Source organism: Dreissena polymorpha, chromosome 15, assembly GCF_020536995.1.
Source record: "Dreissena polymorpha isolate Duluth1 chromosome 15, UMN_Dpol_1.0, whole genome shotgun sequence".
NCBI lineage: Eukaryota > Metazoa > Mollusca > Bivalvia > Myida > Dreissenidae > Dreissena > Dreissena polymorpha.
The window spans coordinates 15,542,697-15,564,646 of record NC_068369.1 but is presented as its reverse complement, the minus strand read 5'-3'; the positions used below and the strand labels follow the sequence as shown (position 1 = coordinate 15,564,646).

At 33.6% G+C, this 21,950-nt stretch overlaps 2 long non-coding RNA genes across 2 annotated transcripts; one reads left to right on the top strand and one right to left on the bottom strand.

Annotated features, from left to right (window-relative positions):
- The first annotated feature begins 1,054 nt into the window (after positions 1 to 1,054).
- LOC127861105 (uncharacterized) lies at positions 1,055 to 4,668 on the top strand. The gene is made up of 5 exons (XR_008040069.1): positions 1,055 to 1,452; positions 1,993 to 2,058; positions 2,350 to 2,529; positions 2,844 to 2,937; positions 3,310 to 4,668. It is a non-coding gene; the product is annotated as an uncharacterized LOC127861105 (long non-coding RNA).
- Positions 4,669 to 8,380: 3,712 nt separating this feature from the next.
- Positions 8,381 to 9,344, bottom strand: LOC127861104 (uncharacterized). The gene is made up of 2 exons (XR_008040068.1): positions 9,209 to 9,344; positions 8,381 to 8,887 (listed from the first exon to the last, which is right to left on the bottom strand). It is a non-coding gene; the product is annotated as an uncharacterized LOC127861104 (long non-coding RNA).
- Between the last annotated feature and the right edge of the window lie 12,606 nt (positions 9,345 to 21,950).

The following is a 21,950-nucleotide window of genomic DNA, read 5'->3' as shown; positions in this document are numbered from 1 at the left end:
CCACCTTTTTGATATTTCTAAATAGAATCGGAAAGCATCTTTGAGTGATCCCTTTCAGACTACTGATTCTTTGCAAGTCAGCGACAGTTTTGAATTTAAAGGAGTCTACTATATTCAAATAGATATATAAAATCATGTTTAACGGGAGAAAATTGACAAAGACCCATGATAAAATAAATCCCCACACTCTGATATTGCAATCATAACAAGGTCATTAACTGAAATTTATCATAGACCCGCAAAATGTCAAAAATAGCTTTCATCCAAAGCATCACTTGGTCCTCTTATGGGCAATTGGACATCCTCAAATAATATAAACGGCTAGACAGATTTCTTTGAAGTAATTTTTTTGGAAAGGTTATGAAATTACCCATAAAAGGACCAAGGCATGCTTTGGATTAAAGCTGTTTTTGACATTTTTGCGGCCCGCGAAGACAAGTCTATGATATATTCTAGGTCATTACATTGTTATTATTCGAATATCTGAGGGTGGGGATTGTTTCATGGCCCTTTGTCAATTGTTCTTTTATTCAACATGATTTCATATATTTATCTGAATATATTGGGCTCCTGTGCCCATATACTATCCAGAGTACGATACTTCCACCTGTGAATTGAACCGGTTCAATCTGTTGAAAATATTCAATTGGCATGCGTTATGGTTAATTTGACGTTTGTTTATCTATTCCATACTCCAATTATTCTAGGTTTAGATCAGTTTTCCGAACACAATCAAATTCTTTCTGAGAACGAATTGCTTCATTTTATTGTGCACTTGTCTTTATCTTAATGACACAAAACACTTTTCATTCAATACGTTATGTCGCGTTACAAAAATGTTTATTTAAGATGACTTGCTGCGATCGTTTGATTATTCTAACCTGGTTTACTATTTAAAGCCTCAAAACTGACGCTTTATCGATTTGTTTAAAAGGAAAGCGTGTATTTCCTGATTAAATTATTTGTTTCTATATTTAAGGAAGTTACACTTGTTTGTAAATCGACATGTTATAAACAGTAACTCGACAATGTTAGCTAGTTAATAAAGATATATGTGACGTCGTCAGCGAAAATCAGTCTTGTGTACGCTGACGTTTATGTCGGGAAATCGCGAGATAAAAATCTTGTACGAAAATGCGCTGGATATTTTGTCTTTTTCATACAATTTCTTGGCTCATAATTTATGACATGCTTTGAAAATTTCCACAATATAGCATAAATATGTCCTTTAAACACTGGCACAATTGGTGGTTTGTAATCCGCTTATTTAATTCAAATTATTCCCCTTGAAAGACACTGTTTCGTTTGAGCAGTTCACAGGTAGCGCAACCTTTCTCGTAGTGTTCATTTTCAATGGCTGTTAAACGCTGTAAATCAAAATGACATCTTGTACTAATGGATGTCTTCAATCGAAGAAGGTTCGGAAATGATATTTCCACATGCTTAAAATAGGTAAGTGAAAGATATATGTGTATTTTGGCTTTGTGATTAATTTTCGCGACTCGCAAGTTTGACCCGGAAGTAAACTGTACGATAGCAACTGAATTGTTTACATGAAATGGTGGAAGATTTAAATTTGACTTTAAAATATCATGTCTCAATTTATTAACACCAATACTATTCCATGTGAAATTTCACAAGACCAGGACACTTCGTTTTTAAATTTAAATGATTTATCGAATGTAAATTTATGAACTTTATTTTGAAACTTCTCATCCTGCTACTCAAGATTTGTTTGATGTGGTAGATGATTATGAAAATGACCTTGAGTCAAACCATGATGAGTCTGATATTGATATTGATGTAGAAGCTGTCAAAAAAACATCAGATACTTCGTTTATTGAAAAGTCTGAACTTCATGTGGCAGAAGCTGATAAACAAAACAAATTTAAGGTTGACTTTTTAAAATGTTTAAGCACAAATTTTATAAATAATTATTATAATAAAAAAAGTGTTATGTAGATAAATAACCAACAATTTGATATTCTACAGGTTGGGAAGTTATTTTTCAAGACCCGAGGAAGTGTGAGGTGTATGGAATCAGCTGTGAAGGATCTGGTATTTGAATTAACTTAATATCATTGCTATCCACAAACTGAATCAGTCTAAATGTAATCAACTACCAATTGATTATTTACTTTTTATTGTTGTGTGTGTGTGTGCGTGTTTGTGTGCGTGTGTGGTCTGGAGGATATCATTCTCGTCTAATATCAATCTTTTATGATAAGACAATAACCATTCATTATCTAAATGTTTCAAACCACCTATTAATTAATTGGAAAAAAACACAAACTATTTGGGTATCTCTAAGAAGTTATTACGGTTTATTTATTAGTCTCTGTTTCACAGGAAAGCAGGTTTTTACCTCGCACACGAAGGCCAGTCACATGGTAAAGGTGCAAATGCTGTGGTCAGCCAAGTTCACCACTACCTAAACACATACGGTCTTGGCGAAGAGCATGCTCACTTTCAGTGTGACAACTTTTGCGGCCAAAATAAAAACAACATAGTCATCTGGTACCTTCTGTGGTGAGTTCTTGTAGGTAATAACAAGCTCTTAGTTATTGTGTTTCTGATAGCTTTTTTAAATGTTGAGAAATTAATTTAGCTAAACCTGTTGTTAAAAATATTTGTTTGCAGTAATGCAATTGCAAAATGGTAAAGCATGTTGATATGTAGTAAATATGTTTAAAAAAAATACTCTGGTATCAATCCCAAAAGGAAAATTCTCTTAAAATAATATATTGAAATGAGTCAACATTTTTAAGTCAGTCAATTACTACAAAATACATATTCTAAATTGTAGCCTGACCTTTTTTAATAATTATTTTTTTACATTACAGGTTTACACAAAATAATCACACTAAGCTTTATGTTGATAAGACATACAAAGTTTACACCAGATTGGGACTTTGGCATCTGGAAGTCAAAGTAGAGGTAAATTCCTTATCACAGTATGGTGTATGTGACCTGCATGATCCTTCTTGATAAACCTTGTTTGCATTTCCATAGGTCTATCCAGTTGTATAGTTCTGCCATGTAATAAAATATAAAAATAATAAAACATAAATCAATTAAAAATAGTGTGTAGGTACTTTATGTCTTGTAACAGGAAAATAACTATTCATTTTAATAGTTTCAGCTGTTTTATTGGTATGAAATTCTTGATATGGCAAACAAAATCCCATGCAAAATCATCCTTCAAACTTTGTAGTTTTCTATTACAACAACTACAACAAAATAATAATTTGATAATAGAAAAACTGTATTTTGCAATTGTTTCTTAATTAAATGGTAATCTTGATACAGAAACTTCAACACAGAAATGTTGTCTGATGTCGCTGCGTCTGTGGGGTTATCGTCAAGGACGGGCCACAACATCCCCCAGCTTGTGGGGGACTCTTCCAATCCTGTTGTTATCTAAGGCAGGAAGGATTACCTTACGACATTGTTTCACCACATAAAGAATGTCACCAAATTTCATCAATTTCCATGTGTCAGCGGAGCATCCCGGTGTTGTGGAATGCAGGGAATTTAGTGACCCACCAGTAGTCAGAATCACTCTCAGGAAGGTCTCGTAAGTGAATGTTAATGTGAGCTGTGACAACCTGCCATAAAAAATGTTTGCGTAAGGGCTTGATCTGGACCATCAGTGGTATTTATTTGAAATCATTTGTGAATTCTGTCGCATAGATGAACCAAAAACGCGCTACTGGTGAGCAACAAAAAACAGACTGTGCCCCCCAAAAAAGAAGATGCATTAAGATGCGCATCTGATCTTCTCTGATGGTATCAGTGTTTATTTTGGCCAAGGTATTGGGTGATATATTTTCCCCCAAACAATGCAAAAAATCCTCTATTCCTAGGAAAGCTAAAACATGTATACGATTGCTAAATGTGTCAGTTGATACAGGTTTTGAAATGTTCAATGCAAACGTTTGTTGTTCTAATTGCACAAGCTTGTTTTCAAGTTTTTTATATCTCATATTTACAAAACAAAAATCATTTTTTCCATCTTACCATGCAATTGTTTTCACCTTATGGACACAGACTGACTTTCCGAAAAACTGGAAAAAAATCAGTGTGAATATTATATTTATTTATGTTTTACAATGAAAATCCTATATTTTTGTTTGTTTGCTACATTGTTTCCATAGTAACAAAAACAAACAATTTTTATGTTTAAGTTATTGTTTATTTTGTCTATTTTTCTCTATCAGAAATAATGATAAATAATGATTATTTCATTTACTGAAACATGAGTATCCAAGTGTACTTTCAACCAACTCTTTTCAATGCTGTGTTTTTCCATTCTGTTGCGTTTGAGGTTACATTATACTTAAATACACATGTAACTGAATAAATAAAGGAAATTGTTTATGGAACACACAAATTATTGATTGCTATTGTTTAACTAGTAACAAAACAGTGAAATTAATGTTGTGTTTGCCTTTAAACAAACACTTGATTGAAAATACAATTCATAGATTTATAAAAGGCGTGATTGTATGCTCTGGTGATTATTAACATGTAGATCGGTTACCATAGCAACGCAAATGGTACATTTTAAATGTCCATAATGCTGTTGTCATTTTATTGCACTATAACTATGTATTTGACTAAAGGAAAGATTATTGTTTTAATAAAACAATGTGCTTGTTTTTTGAATGTTTTTGTTGTTTTTTTGTATTAAATGATAACTTTAAGTGACGGTAAAATGTAGGGTTGGTCACTTTGGAAGGTCATAAAATTAGTTTTGAATGTGATAAATAAAAAATCGTTATCATTTTTGTGAACTACAATGTTCAGAAAATCCAAAATTGCCAAAAAGTCAAAATGTGATTTCTTGAACACAAGACTGATTTTTCCAGCTTTGGTCACATATAGCAACTTAAACAAACACATGTACATGTAATATCTATGAATAAAAGGAAACGGACGTTGGTATTATATTAAGGTCATTTCAAACAAAAACAGACAAATAAAACCACTTTAATATGTCTGTACCTATAACATAATGTAGGCGTTGTTTTTCAAAAGAAATCCATTAATCTTTTTTAGTTTTTAAATGCTCCCTTTGTTTAATTGTTGTTTCTTATATTAATACTGTCATTATGCAAACAAAGAGTGTAAGTGTTTACACTGTTTTATTCAAATTTGCATTCTCCTTGATTGGCTAAGCTGTAGGGCACACACATTTAAATTAATGTATTTCATTTTAGTTTCGCGGCGTATCAACGTTTGATATGCCATAAGTAAATCATTAATTTAAGCTTGATGATGTAGTCTTCAAATAACTTCTGTTATTAATTTAACCAGTGTTTTGTTTTTAGTTTTATGAATATCCTGCACTAAAAGCGCGTAGATACATATCAAATCAGTTCATCATCACAGTAAATGTCTAAGCCACATGAAGGATTAAATATTCTACGAACTCAACACTGCTACTTATAACAGATGCTTACATATTATTTTATTTTAAGTGCAAGCGTTTGTGATATCATGTTATTGACCGATCTAGTGCTACATTTGACAAATCAATTATAAGCATGTTACTGTTTCAAATCGTGATTTCAATTGTTAACAATAAATATCAAATCAAATAAAAAAAAAATACAAATCCTATAACCATGATCATTGTCAAATTTGTCGACGATATGAGCCTTGAAGGCACACACCTTGTTAAATTTCGTATCTGTGAGAATATATTTCAATGTTGTCCCCGGTGTGGATAGATGTAGTCCAGGTGTTCACACGAGTGTGGTAGTATGCCGTGTGAATGTTGACACCGGCGTGGATATATGTAGTCTAGATGTCCACACCAGTGTGGTAGTATGCCGTGTGGATGTTGACACCGGCGTGGATATATGTTTTCCAGATGTCCACACCAGTGTGGTAGTATGCCGTGTGGATGTTGACATCGGACTGTATATATGTAGTATAGATGCGCACACCAGCGTGGTAGTATGCCGTGTGGATTTTGACACCGGCGTAGATATATGCAGTCTAGATGTCCACACCAGTGTGGTAGTAAGCCGTGTGGATGTTGACACCGGCGTGGATATATGTAATCTAAATGTCCACACCAGTATGGTAATATTCCGTGTGGATGTTGACACCGGCGTGGATATATGTAGTCTAGATGTCCACACCAGTGTGGTAGTATGCCGTGTGGATGTTGACACCGGCGTGGATATATTTAGTCACGATGTTCACACAAGTGTGGTAGTATGCCGTGTGGATGTTGACACCGGTGTGGACATATCTAGTCTAGATGTTCACACCAGTGTGGTAGTATGCCGTGTGGATATTGACACCGGTGTGGATATATGTAGTCCAGATGTTCACACCAGTGTAGTAGTATGCCGTGTGGATGTTAACACCGGCGTGGATATATGTAGTCTAGATGTTGTAACCAGTGTCGTAGAATGCCGTTTGTATGTTGAAACCGTCGAGTATATATGTAGTCTAGATGGCAACACCAGAGTGGTAGTATGCCGTGTGGATGTTGACAACGGCCTGTCTATATGTAGTCTAGATGTCCACACCAGTGTCTCAGTATGCCGTGTGGACGTTGACACCGGCGTAGATATATGTAGTCTCGATGTTCACACCAGTGTGGTAGTATGCGGTGTGGATGTTTACACCGGCGTGGGTATATGTAGTCTAAATGTTGACACCAGTGTGGTAGTATTCCGTGTAGATGTTGACACCGGCGTGGTTATATTTAGCCTAGATGTTCACAACAGTGTGGTAGTATGCCGTGTGAATGTTGACACCGGCGTGAATATATGTAGTCTATATTTCCACACCAGTGTGGTAGTATGCCGTGTGGATGTTGACACCTGCGTGGTTATATAGAGTCTAGATGTTCACACCAGTGTTGTGGTATGACGTGTGGATGTTGACACCGGCGTGTTTATATGTAGTGTATATGTCCACACCAGTGTGGTAGTATGCCGTGTTGATGTTGACACCGGCGTTGATACATGTGTATATGTAGTCTGCATTTCCACACCAGTGTGGTAGTATGCCATGTGGATGTTGACATTAGCATGCATATACGTAGTCTAGATGTCCACACCCGTGTGGTAGTATGCCTTGTGGATTTTGACACCGGCATGAATATATGTAGTCCAGATGCTAACACCAGTGTGATAGTATGCCGTGTGGATGTTGACATCGGCGTGAATACATGCAGTCTAGATGTCCACACCAGTGTGATAATATACCGTGTGGATGTTGACAACGGCGTGGATATATGTAGTCTAGATGTCCACACCAGTGTGGTTGTATGCCGTGTGGATGTTGACACCAGCGTGGTTATATATGGTCTAGATGTTCACACCAGTGTTGTAGTATGACGTGTGGATGTTGACACCGGCGTGTTTATATGTAGTGTAGATGTCCACACCAGTGTGGTGGTATGCCGTGTTGATGTTGACAACGGCGTGGATATATGTAGTCTGAATGTCAACACCAGTGTGGTAGTATGCCATGTAGATGTTTACATTGACATGCATATATGTAGTCAAGATGTCCACACCCGTGATGTAGTGTGCCTTGTGGATGTTGACACCGGCGTGAATATATGTGGTCCAGATGCTCACACCAGTGTGGTAGTATGCCGTGTGGATGTTCACAACGGAGTGGATATATGTAGTCTAGATGTCCACACCAGTGTGGTAGTATGCCGTGTGGATGTTGACGCCGGCGTGGAAATACTTATTCCAGATGTTAGCTCCGGTGTGGTTATTTGTTGTCTGGATGTTGACATCGGTGTTGATACGTGTTTTCTACATGTGTTTTGTTGATGCATATCGACCAGGGACATACAAAACAATTTAATAGGCGGAGTTAATTAATGTTTCACCGTCAGAGCATTTAGTCAGGCAACTAACGGTTTAAACTTAACAGTTGAAAGGTTATTTTATTTCCGTGATTTGTTAAGCAATAACGTTTCCTGATTCTTTCAGGAAGTATATCGCTAATATTAATCGTGTGTACTTCGTTCGTCTGTCCTCGCCATAACTGTTGAAATAATCCCTTATTCATCGTAGCGTTTGAAACGTCTGATCGATATCAAATTGTGTTTATTTTTTATAGTTCCAAGTGAGCGTGACTTACGAATGATTTCATATAGCATCGAAGCGAGATAATCGCGAATGTAGCGGGGCTAAAGTCGTGTTATGTGATAAGGGCATTATAATTTTGGTAATGAGTAAACAAGTGTTATTGGTCAGGTGTATAATAACACTTCGAAATATTGGGCCAGCCTCCCAATTGTGTGGTTTGCTAGATGCATAAGACAACAAGTAACAATAGTTTTCGATAAACGCTAAAACAATCACATCAAAACAAATATAGTAAGAAATAGTAATAACTTACTTTGAAGCTTTTTATTAGTAGCTCATTATTTTATTTTTGATATAACTTTTAAAATATGTTTGTAATATTACTATCATACTTGCTATCAACACTATAAAAAGTCGGATGCATTAAGAAATAAATATATAATTGATTAATTGTTAATCCTACTTTTCAAGACAAAATAAGGCAAGGATACACTTTCCAGTAATTGTATTAATTTAGTATTGTCCATGTATCTTTATTTAAGAATTTTATTGAACATGCATTTTGGAACGCAGAATAAAATCATTTACAGAAAAGTCCTCACATAAAGCGTAGTTGCATATTGCCGCAAAATCAATTGAACCTGTATTTTCCTCTTTTGTTCATATTCCAATTGGCGGTTCTGATCCGCCTATCTGATCTGGTCCGCAGGTACAACAGAAATGGGGGCGCTCAAAGCCAAATGGGCAAGGTAAAGGACAAACCACACGTAAACACGTGTTGCGTCCAATGATCGGGCCCTGGTTCGAGCCACCTGCAACATGTACATGTAATAGGTAAATAATTATTTCAATTTTGTATTTTCAGCACATTGAATATATGTTTTACTATAATTCTAAAAGGTCGTTTAATTTATGCATTCAAATACATTTGTAAATATACATGTATATACTTTTTGAACTAAGAATGTTAACTACATTTAATGTTCCAATGTATAAAGTATAACGTGTAACGTTATACATAGTTATTTTTTTTGACGCTTATGAATAGAAAGTAAATGGTATTGAAACATAAATATTATATTTACACGCGTCGTTTTGTTTGTCTTGATATAAAAACATAATAATAATAAAACCTATAAGGCAGAGAAGGACGATGAGCATCAAAAAGCACCCTCGCGACATGTTCGATCCGTCTCTGAAAAGAAAAATTATATAAATTAAACAGATAAAAGTACTATCAAATGATAATATTTTAATGAAAACATTTGCATATATAATAAATATATATAAATATTTAAGCGCTTTTGATCGTGCACTCTTGCATGAAAATGGCGTTATATAAATACGGTATAATAATAATAATTTATTATTTAACCTGTATATTACAAGTGAATGCTCGGCAAATCTATATGAATATATATTACAGACTAAGTAGCACCGCTCATCCAACAAAAACAACAATAAAAACAACAACAACATAATAATAATGTAACGAAAAGTACTTTTACAACAACAACAACTAACACTACTACTACTACTACTACTACTACTACTACTACTACTACTACTACTACTACTACTACTACTACTACACCAACTGCTACGGCTACTACTACTACTACTACTACTACTATTACTACTACTACTACTACTACTACTACTACTACTACTACTACTACTACTACTACTACTACTACTACTACTACTACTACTACTACTACTACTACTACAAATACTTCTACTACTACTACTACTACTACAACTACTACTTCTACTGCAACTACTACTACTACTACTTCTACTACTACTACTACTACTACTACTACTACTACTACTACTTCTACTTCCACTGCTACTACTAACACAACTTCTACTACTACTACTACTACTACTACTACTACTACTACTACTACTACTACTACTACTACTACTACTACTACTACTACTACTACTACTACTACTTCTACTTCTTAACAGATTTGTTGATTATAAAGTGAATACCTAAAATAACAACTCATTTTATTCTATATTCTGCAGGTGATTCAGGACACACTTGTTGTTGTTTTTTTATTTATTTTTACCATGTTTACCACATGTACATAAACATCATTACATTTGCATCCATAAAACATTGGTATTATAAAATATAACATATATGGATTTTTTTTATATAAATCATTTGGAAAAAAATATGTTCAATACATAATAACAAAGTTTTTGATACAGTAATTGTTGGTACTTCGTGGTTGACGTTTTAAACATAAACAAGTTCCAACTGTTGAGAGCATGGGTACCTATATAAAAGTAAATATGTACTACACAAAAATATCCTAAGTTCTGTTGGTTGAAAAATATTGTATGAAGTGGATCCATTTTTGATTATTTGTTACATATTTGTGTTTAATAAGGGCATTTTCTGCTTCTGTCTGTATTTTGATCTTAAGATAATTAAGAAAAATATTGAAATTTGGAATGTATTTTTTTATTTTCATGTTAAATATAAATGTTTTCATTAAAATTAGTATAACATTCAAAAAATGATTGTATACATTTTTGTCGATAAAGCCAAGAAAGGCCATTTCTTTGCTTAATTGTATTTCAATGTTTACGTCTTTCAGAAAGTATTTGGTCCATAATTCTGTAATGTTGCATTCCCAAAATAAATGGTCAATTGTTTCAATATTTGATTGGCAACACTCACACAAACTACACGCTTTCAGTCGGCATTTTGTTAGAAATTTATTTAGTTGTACTATTCTAGATGAGAACTTATATTGGAAATTAAGTGGGATTGTATATATTATTCTGTTAGTATTAGTCTGTATTTTCTTTACGATTCAATCGCTATTTTCCATTTCATTTCAGTACTGCTATCAATTGTTATTTGTGTTTTTGTTGTATATTATAAAGTGTTTTGTTTATTTGTTTGGTATTCTCTATCACATCACAATTTTTTTTCCGACATTGTTAATGCGTTAATCCCTTGTGTATACAATAATTTTTTATATTCTTTGGGTATCGCAGACAATAGTGAATAATAATTTAAAAATCCTGTTGATTTATGCTATATAAGTATTGCATTTCACTAAACGTATAATATGTATTTTTTATTTTTTTGGTAATTCAATAAATGTCCGATTGTTTTTATACCATTGTCAAACCAGTTTACCAGAAAGATTGATTTGGTATTTATTGTTATATCTTTGTCATTCCAAGTAATCATATATGAATGCTTCTTTGTGAACAATTATGTTGGTTCTTGATATTTTGCCATGCGGTAAGGATATCCTTAAAACAATTTTTTCTTTACTTACGTTGTGAATTATAGCTTCATCTAAATTGCTTTCAAATATTAGACTGGTAACAAAATCTTTAAGTTTTTCGTGAAGCAGGAGTTTCCATTTTCCATGATTGTTTTTATCTAGAAATCGTTTAACCCAACCCGCTTTAATGGCGTTAAAGGAAGTATTAAAGTGATATTAGACGCATCTAACAGTATATGGGTGTCTATCGCAACCGTTCTTTATTTTTGGTGTTTTCACTTCAAATACACTTATATTTGTTAATGCAGCATCAACATACTAAAACAATATCCCGGAAGATAAAAATGATGCATTTGAATATCAACCATACTTTCGTTTTGACAACTGAAAAAGAAATGATTCGATGTACGATGTGAATCTTAATTTAGTTTGAGTGCAGTTTCGTTCATATGACACAAAGACACAATTTTGTTTTACGGATCATTTTAATTTCCTGCAACGATATCTATCATACGACACACGAACACTAACTCCGATCCTAATAAAAAGACAGTTCTGCTCGGCTTAGAGGACTGGGACAGTCATGTTAAACATCAAATATAATATATAAATATATTTTTATAAACAACTGATAGCAAGATGAGTTGCAGATAATTGGTCAGTTACCACATTTTAACTCTTTTTTCAGCTCAATTAAACCGAGAAAAATGCGTCTAATATCACTTAAATGTCTAAATTCATCTATAACTTGCTTTGTTGGATTTGGAAGAACTGAAAATGAATATATCAACTTTGGTAATGCAAACGTTTTTATAACAGTAACTTTTCCCATTTAGGTGAGTTTTCTATGGTGCCACTGTTTTAAGCAGGCTTCAATTTCTTTAATTTTCGGCATTAAGTTTTTTTTCTATATTAAGTTTATGCTGATTGTAAAAATTCATTCCTAGAGTTTTAGCCCCATCAGATGTCCAAATAAATTTATTTTCTGTACAATATTCAAAGTTTGAGTTTTTTAAAGATTCAATTCTCATTATGGTAGACTTTGTTGAGTTGAGGTTTAGTCCTGATATTTGTCTGAAGTTATGTCGGGTTTCCACTAGTGCTTTAAAGGACGTTGCTGATCCATCATTAAAAAAAAGTTGCATCGTCCGCAAAAAAGTGTGCTATATTTCTTGGTCATTGATTATTTAAGAAATAATCGACAGGTAACCGTTGGTTATTGCGGTAATAACCAACGGTATGGAGTTCCGATGCGTAGAAATAAAACCACGAGGGTGTAGCCCGAGTGGTTTGATAACAAGCATCGGAACGACATACCGTTGGTTATTACCGCAATAAACAACGGTTACCCGTCGATTATTTCGATTCTAACACGATTTTATTTATCGTGTTGAATGGGTCAAGTTCCCCAATGGTACTACTTCTACGTACCCCGGGTACTTTGAAGTATACTTCACCGTACACCGATTTTCAAGTGATACTTTTGGGTACCCCGGTATACTTACAGGTACCCATGTTTCCTAATAAAAAAAATCGTACCCAAAATTGTTCGTACCCAATTGTTTTCGTACCCACATTGTTTTTTCGTACCAAAATTTGTTTTCGTACCTAATTTTTTTTCGAACCCAAATTTTGTTTGGCATTATTTTTTCGTTCCCAAAATAATCGTACCCAAATTTCGTTTTGGCATAATTTTTTCGTGCCCAAAATTTTCGTACCCAATTTTTTTTTTATCGTTCCCAATTTTTTGTTCGTACCCAATTCTTTTTTTGTTCCCAATTTTTTTTGGCATTATTTTTTGGTACCCAAAAATTTCGTACCGAAATTTCTTTTTGGCATAATTTGTTTTCTTCTTCCATTTTAGATTTGTTATTCTTTATTGAACAGTATTTTATTGTTTCATTACAAATTGTACTTTTAATTAGTTCCCACATTGTGTTTGGATTACATTCTTTATTTAAATTCGTTATATCATTTATACTTTGTTAGATTTTGTTTTGGTATTCAACATCTAGTAAAATTGAAATATTAATTTTAAAGTATCCACGTCTTTTTCCTAAAAGTAAATTATCTATTTTTAACTGCACAAGAGAGTGGTCCGTTTTATATACAGGTGTAATGTTACAGTTTGATATAAGCTTACACAAGTTATTAAATGTTAAGAAAAAGTCCAGTCTGCAGAATATATGTCATTAACAGTTTGAATGCCACGTGGATTGGTTTTTGTCTGGCTGTTTTATCCTCCAGATGTCACTGAGTTCATTGGTGGCCATTAAATCAGTGAGAAGTTTTCTATAGTTTTTATGGGCCTTAAAATTACTGTTTTTGTTGAGATTGCCTTCTGCAATTCGCCTCATAGGTAACATAATATACGTATACCGAAAAATAAAGTCCGTTACTGCAATTAACCACTTTACATCCAGATTCTGCATTCGCAAACAAAATAGCTCCGATCGCATGGTATTAGTATTAATGCGCACAAACATCTTACAGCGCGCGTTTCATCCATGGCAACGTCTTTTTACTGTGGCATTAGCACCAGAGTTACACGCAGTACTCATGGAAGATGTATACAGCGACGAAATATCGGTTCAAGACTGAACTATCTACACTTAACCGATACAGCGCATTTATGTTCTTTCGTTTTAAGAAATCAACTGCGTTTGCAATATGTGCGACAAAATTTAATAACCACGCGTTACATTATTTACTGTCAAAGTAAACATCTCAATGTTCTCTGCGCTACAAAGTTTTTATATGACAATGTGCCCGTGCTTTTCATGTCAGCTTTGAACTTTTTCCTTACACACGAAACACATGTTGTGGTTGTCACTTTCACAGCAGCTAATTATACGCCATGCATGTAGTAGCATTCGGATAAGCGTTGTGGACTTTCTTATATGCCATTCAAATTAACTCAGATAAAAATAATGTGATCATTTCGCAAAACATAACTTAGATATTAAACTGTAATGCAGTATTTTAAAGTAAATGGATAAATAAACAGGCGAATTAATAGTTATTTTCATTAATTATAATAAACAAATGTGTTAAACATAATAATGCTTTTGTGTGAACAGACTGTTCATTCAAGTTAAAACAAATGCTGTTTATTCAAAATAAAGGTTTGATGTGACAATATTTGTTTATAAACAATCCCAATTCGGAAAACCCTTGTATATTAAAGTGTGACTTACTGAAATTCTGTGTTAAAGGTCATAATTTTAGAACTTCAGAGATGGGCATAGTTGATAGCTTAATATCTCATACAAGCTTGTGTATTTTTAACAATTTTTTAATGCCGACTTGATCTTCCAACTAGATATCATTACACTCATCAAATTATATGTACTGTCCCTGTGTTTCATATGTTGGTTTGCAAGAACCAAACTATAAAAATAATTAATAGACTTCATCTGTTGTCTAAGTTAGTATTTGAATTTCAGGGGTTGTCAAAACAATATTGGTCTTGCCTGAATTTTTGGGTTTTGAACTTCATTGTATTCATTTATGAGAATTAAAGGGATTTCTTTAATGGACAATCTGTTCTGTCAACGTTTCGCAGTTATGGATTGGCACGTACGACAATGACTTGTTTTAAAAAGCAGCATTTACTTTTCCCCAATAGCTAAATCATATAGTATGTTGACAGCCTGTCACCCTTCATTAGTGCCATCTGTTTTATTCAACAAAGGTGCTTGGTTGGCATCACGGTGTATAGTGCTTTTACGACCACACAATTTGAGCATAATCGCCCCACCAGTACTTTCAGTACTTTGATTTTTTAAGAAATACTCATTTTCAATGTATTCATACAATTACGAACGCATAATACGAGTTGTTAGCAAATACTGTTTAACTTCTAACGATTATGCATGTTGATCACTAGCTGCTTGACATATATCCAAAGTATCAATCATCAGATTCTAATTGAATATGTTTCAATAACTAAAAGACGTAGCTTTCAGTCATAATGAATGTACAATATTCTATATCAAAATAATAGACAAGAGATGTATTGACTTATATTTAAGTATTTCATCTACTATTTAGCTAATGGCCATATCTCTATGTTTGATTCGTTCCAATCTTTGGCATGCTATTTAATGTTTCTCCAATGAACTCTGATGGAAATATGATTTGAAGATTGTAATATTTATTGTTGGGTGTATCTATGCATTTGTTTGTTAACAGTATTGAAAGCGTTAAAACAATAACATGAACCATTTATTTATCACAATAAAATCATATGAAAAATGCAATACATTGTTTAGTTTTGAACTAACTTATTTCCAACGCATAATCCACGATAAAATAGCACCACCTCTATAGTTATTAAAATTAATTTTACTATCTGCACAAAAAGAGTGCAATCGGTAAAGCATTATACTTCTGTTTACACGGATTTTCCCAATACGTTTACAACAGTCCCACGAAAAAATACGTTACAAACACGCTTAATGTGTATAATACTTCAATTGGGAAGTGTATTGTTCTTTAAATAGTCTTATTAAAAAAGCTTCTGAAAATGTATAACTATGTTGTATTTTAATTATTTTCCAAATCTGTGCAAAGAAAGAAGTATGGATCTTGAATTCGTCCAGCAGGAGGGGCGAACAAAAATAAACAATGATATTAAGGATTTTTTTTATACAATTTAGAAAGAAAAACTTATTGTTATACAACGTCCTTCTGAGATATTGATTAAGTACCAATATCCATTCACACACATAAGCTCGTGCGGTTTTGTAAATAACACACATATACATGTGACCTTTTGTTTCAAATACATAAACCACTAAAGACATGATGTTCATGTCCGAATATAAGATGAAATATGATTGATTTTTTTAAAGAATGTATTAAGGTCAGGAAAGATATACCGTGACTGAATTTTAACACCGTTGGAACACATACTTCACTTACGCAATAACTTTGAAAGACATGCTCATCGACATGAAAGCAATATTTGTACTGCATTCGTAATTTCAAATATCTTACTATCGGACGTAACGCGATGTTGAAATCGTTGGTCCATAGAAGTAAGACACTTTATATTTTCCCCGTGATAATTGTATTCGCGAACTTAATATGACTTCTTATCACACTCAAAAAAAAATGCGGTGTTTTTAAACCAGCGACCCGTAGCAGATAAATTTTCCTGTTGTTACTTACCAAATTAGTTTTATATAACGTCCTTTTTAATGCGTTGCTCTGATTAAATGCGATTTTGCGTTTTAGATTGCATCCACTGAATGTATTGACATTACAAGATTGCTTCAGAAGGAATGGTCCTTCTTTGATGGAATTTGGCTGCTCGAAGAATGTTTTTATGCTTGGAGAATCATATGACCAATATCGAGGCGTAACCTCTCTGACAGCCATGTATATGAGGTATACTTATTTATAGATATTGTTGTACATGCACTTAACAGAAATAGATTGCATCAGTTAAAAATACTGGTATACTTCAATTTAAACAAAACATACGCTAAATTTGAGGAATGTCAATTTTATTAAATGGCTACAAATACGACACACAAATGTGCTCATGCAGGTGTATTTACATGACCACCTATTAAAATGCATGTACGTTTAATGCACATTTTAAAATACACATACAATTAACATAATATGCGTTATGACTACTTTACGAACATGTTTATGTGGCTCATATTGTATTAGTGTGTTAAACAATTAGATTTATCGAATATATTATTGAAATAATTCTAAAGTAACCTATTTTCAACAGCAGTTTTCCCCACTCATCACGTTATAATAAATGTGAATTCGACTACACGAATTTTAATAAACACGACCGCTGGTTCACTTTTTCGCAAAAAAATGCTCAAATATATGCTGATACATATGGAGTAGTATGGAATTCAGCAAACAATCTGCGTATCTGCACATTTGTATTTTACTTCATTCTGTCTCACAAGGCAAAAATATTGTTCATATAATGAAATTTATAAGTTTGCATACAGAGCTCCAGATAATTTTTTCAGTCGAGGGGTATTTCACTCATGAATTTTTTTATTGATGAGTAAAAATCAAAATCCGATAATGTTAAGGAGTATTTATGTTCAAAGGATCAGAATTAATAATTAATTGTACATGTAGTGTTAACCCTTTTAGCGCTGGAACCGGATTTTGAAGGCCTTTGCAAACAGTTTGGATCCAGATGAGACGCCACAAAACATGGCGTCTCATCAGGATCCAAACTGTTTGCTATTCTGATAGTAGTCTTTGAAAAAAATCGAAGAAAATGCTAATTTTAGAAATTCAGCAGACAACATTTTAGCAGAAGACAAATATCCCAGCATGCAAAGGGTTAACATGCTATAAAAATCAGTCTTGTACACAATAAAGCAATCACTTTTGTTTTATTTGATACATGTCAATAACTTATTGAATAATAGGGCGTACAATTTTTTCTGGTACTAATGACGATGTCGACTTAATAGAGATCGACCATTTATAACTGGCTCGCCATTAATTTTTGTTTTATTTACATGAGAATAAAACACAAACACATGCAGACGCTGCGGCACACGTAACAAAAAGAAAAGCGCTTTCGGGACAGAGACTGCCGGTCAGGACGTCACTGCCACAGATCGTGACGGTCATATGAAAAATAAGCAAGCAGCAAGTTTTCGCATTACATTATGATTTAAGTGGTTTCATTGATTGCAAACCGGATTTCAATATATCTAACAGTTAAAACATGTGCTCAGTCACGTTATCTGAATGGTAAGCGGGTGGTATCCGTAAAACTTGTTTATTATATATGTGTTTTTTGGCTGCCATTTAAAAAGTGCTTGAAGGAAAAAGGTTTTTCCATAGTGCCACACAAGAGATGAACTGATAGCAAAAATTAAATGCTTGAAGTTGGGCGATTCGGATTTTATCGAATGTGATGTCAAATGTTTTCACCATAACTTGCATAAGCGTATATCGATTCTCAACAATGCATCGGAGAGCCCGTTGTGTCAACATCGGCCTTTATCGTGGGCAAAAATGAAATGAAACCGTTCTGACTGAGGAGTAAATTAGGTCAAGAACCACATTCTGTACATAGATGGTGATGTCACTACATTTTTACCGGTGTGGACACAATGACGGGAACCAGTCATGTTTACATGAACTTATATGCATGTATAAACGGCTAATACGCATTGAAATTGCACACGATGCGTAATCCGAATTTAGCCAGGACTTTTTTTACTCAACAAAATTGTAAGTCATGCGTATTTTCTTTTTTTACATGCGTATTTTACGCAAATACGCATCTTATCTGGACCTCTGTTTGCATATTAGCATCGTCCTTTATGACAATGCAGTGAAAAGAAGATGATAAAAAATTAATAGTGCTAAAGGACCGTCTTTCACATATTTAATGTCAACTACTTATAAACATTTTAACATATGTATTTGTATCAAGAGTGCACAGTTTACGTTAAATTCCTATTAACGCTACTTTTAATTACTTCTCTGACTAATTTACAATTTATGATAAGATACATAAATACCTGACGCCTCTTACGTCTTTAATGACATTTTAAGGTTATGTTCTGGAAAAAATGGAAACACTTGCTTGAGGATTACCAATCACATTCTAAACAATTACACCACTGTTTCTGGGAATAGTCGTGATGTTCATATTGGATCTGTTTTTACTTATGCAAAAAATATTCCCCCGTCAAAGTCCCTTCAAATATTAAAACCTATCGCAAATTAAGTTAACAGTCTTCTATCAAACAGCGTCGCTGACATTAGGATACATGTAATTTGAAGGAATTTAAACTATGGGTATGTAATTCAATCGATACGCTGCTTGTGATAATTTATTTGTAAAACAACATTACTTGCTTACCTTTTGACTGTATTTTATGATTATTTTTCAAGAGCGATTTAAGCAATACAATGAATAGATATTGAGTCCAATAAAGATATTAACTTCAAAACTACAATAATTAAGTGTAATTAAAATAGACACACGTTTATACAGGGCATTGATCGTTTTAATTTGAACTAGTATAATGTTGTTAGGTTCGAAATAATTTCAGTTTAAGTATTTGGCGTTAAGCTTTTAGAGTTTAGCCTATTTCAATTATAATTTACCATTTGACCTAAAATGGTTTGTAAAAAAGAAAATAGTAGAAAGTGTAACTGAACTGACATTTTAATGTTGATCGTTACAGAAGTGTATTAGCAAAATATACGAAAATCCGCATAAAGCATTCAACAAAGATTTAAAAATACATGTAGCAACAACATAAGTAAAATTGCAATACCATTTTGACCTTAATATCGCTCTATACTTGTGTTTAAGACATGTCGATGGAACCTCACGCACTCTCTAAATAATTAAGAAGACACGTCCTTCGTGATTGACGTAAATATCCCTCGAGTGTCGTTCTACAGCATTACATGATTTAGCTGCGAGTTTCTATGACATTACCTCGATTAGGAATCGCAATACATTGTACATACATTTTTTTGTCGAAGATTCGAAGACATGTCATGGAAAATTTATCTTGTCCACTTCGTGCTTAAATGTTTCTGTCTCAACGACTTGTCACTATGTAGAGGCCTTTTATGAATATACGCGTTAAATTGTATGCGTTGAACGCTTGGGACACATGATTTGAGTAGTGATTTCGTATTGTACAGTTTATATATAAACAAAACCAAATGATTTTATTTTATAGGTTTTTAAAGTACACTGACCGGACAAACTGGTTCACCGTTTTTATGATTCATAATATGTGTATCAATAAACGGTTATGAAAATATGAAAAGAGCAGACAGACGATACTTAAAATATTATGATTCAATATGATCTCTTTAGATGATGGGAAATGGTATTCCATTTACAAATCTTCCTCTATATTGCACAGACAGAGGCATATACGCTATATAATCATTTTGATTAATAATAGTTTCTCTTATGAAATGCTAAGTGTTTCGTTTTCATTTTCATTTTGATTGGCAATATGTCTTCAATGGCATGTTTGATATTTTATTATTGCATAAACTCTTTTTATAATGCCCTCTGGCGGGGTGCAGAAACTTGGCAAAAGGAGGGATTGAACGGGAGAAGTCGCGTATTAACAAGGCGATTCACGTGCCGTTCAAGCCCTGTTATGTGTTTTTCATATCCATAATTAAAATAACATTGAAAACATTATGTCTTGTTCATTTGCATTAATTTACTGTTTAAACACATTTTAAATAAAAAACTGCCTATCCGAAGGTAAAGCCTCGTCATTTCTGATGATGACCGAGTAAGGCATATGTAAAACACAACCTTGAACTGTATGACGTCATATGAAATAATCGAATTATTTCGCTCTCAAAATCCGTTTCTGTCCTCGTGCTGCGCACTTGGGCAGGATCGGATTTTTTCGAGCGCCCGCAGATGATCATGCCCTCGAAAATAATAATGTAATATCCCTTTATTATAAATGAACCACGTTTTCTTATTGAGTATTGTCAGTTTAAGGCATGAAATGCTTTAACTAGTACTGCAAAGAATATTAGGTTGGCAAAAACGTACTAGCAACTTTGTTTTAAGAGTCGACTGCCAGACCACTTGGGATTTCCCAAGATTGTTGTCATTCATAATTGCATTTACGTCTCCTTACTTAAAGATTAATATATAAGATTAGAAATTTATGCTTTCCACCGAGGAAATACCAAATTAATCTTCATTTTTCCGCTAGCGGATTTCTTCTTCAGGGAAACACACTCCTATTACGGATTGGAAACGGGAGTATTAGTCATTAGACAACTTGAATAGACAAACTTGGTAAGTTTGTAGTTTATAAGAATATAAATGAAATGTTGAAAATAACACGGTACACATGTGGATTGATTTTCAGTTTACAACCATGATTACAGAACGTTTACTGGTTGTTGTTTTTACATCACGATGTCATTTACTGTATACGCTATTTATTGCTCACACACGGCAATATATTAAGGAATACTTTCCAAAAAACAAACTGTGTAAACCGCTCAATATATTGTGCGACGCCGTTATAATACACCTTCCCGGTGCACTCGATAAAAAAAGAAGTATAATACACACACGCGATGGGAACTATTTATTCATACAGTGGGTAGTTAACAGGCATCGTCTTTTTACACAAGTCCACATACTGATAAGTAATTGAACATTATCTTTCCTACCGATACCCGCCACCCCCCCCCCCCCCCCCCAAACAAAGCAACCTATTTACTTCGACTAATGACACTTCTTCATTTTGTTCAAACAAACGAAATGTCGTTGTTAAACAGTAAGCCGTTAAGACGAATTCGATTAAATAATGCTAGTGATTTAGATACAAATGATGTAATTGTATTTGTGTTGTGTTATATCTCAGGATTAGTGACCTATACATCATGAAGGATGGCTCTGAATACCAAATGACAACATGTGATATTGATCCTATTAGTCATTAACTTTTGGTATGCGTTGTTGTTTAAGAAATTATTTTTGTTCGTTGGTCTGTCCTTGAATATAAACACGATATTCACCGAGTACTCAACGTTTACAACGTCAATTGAAAATCGAATTACTTTGTGAACACACCGCTCACTGATT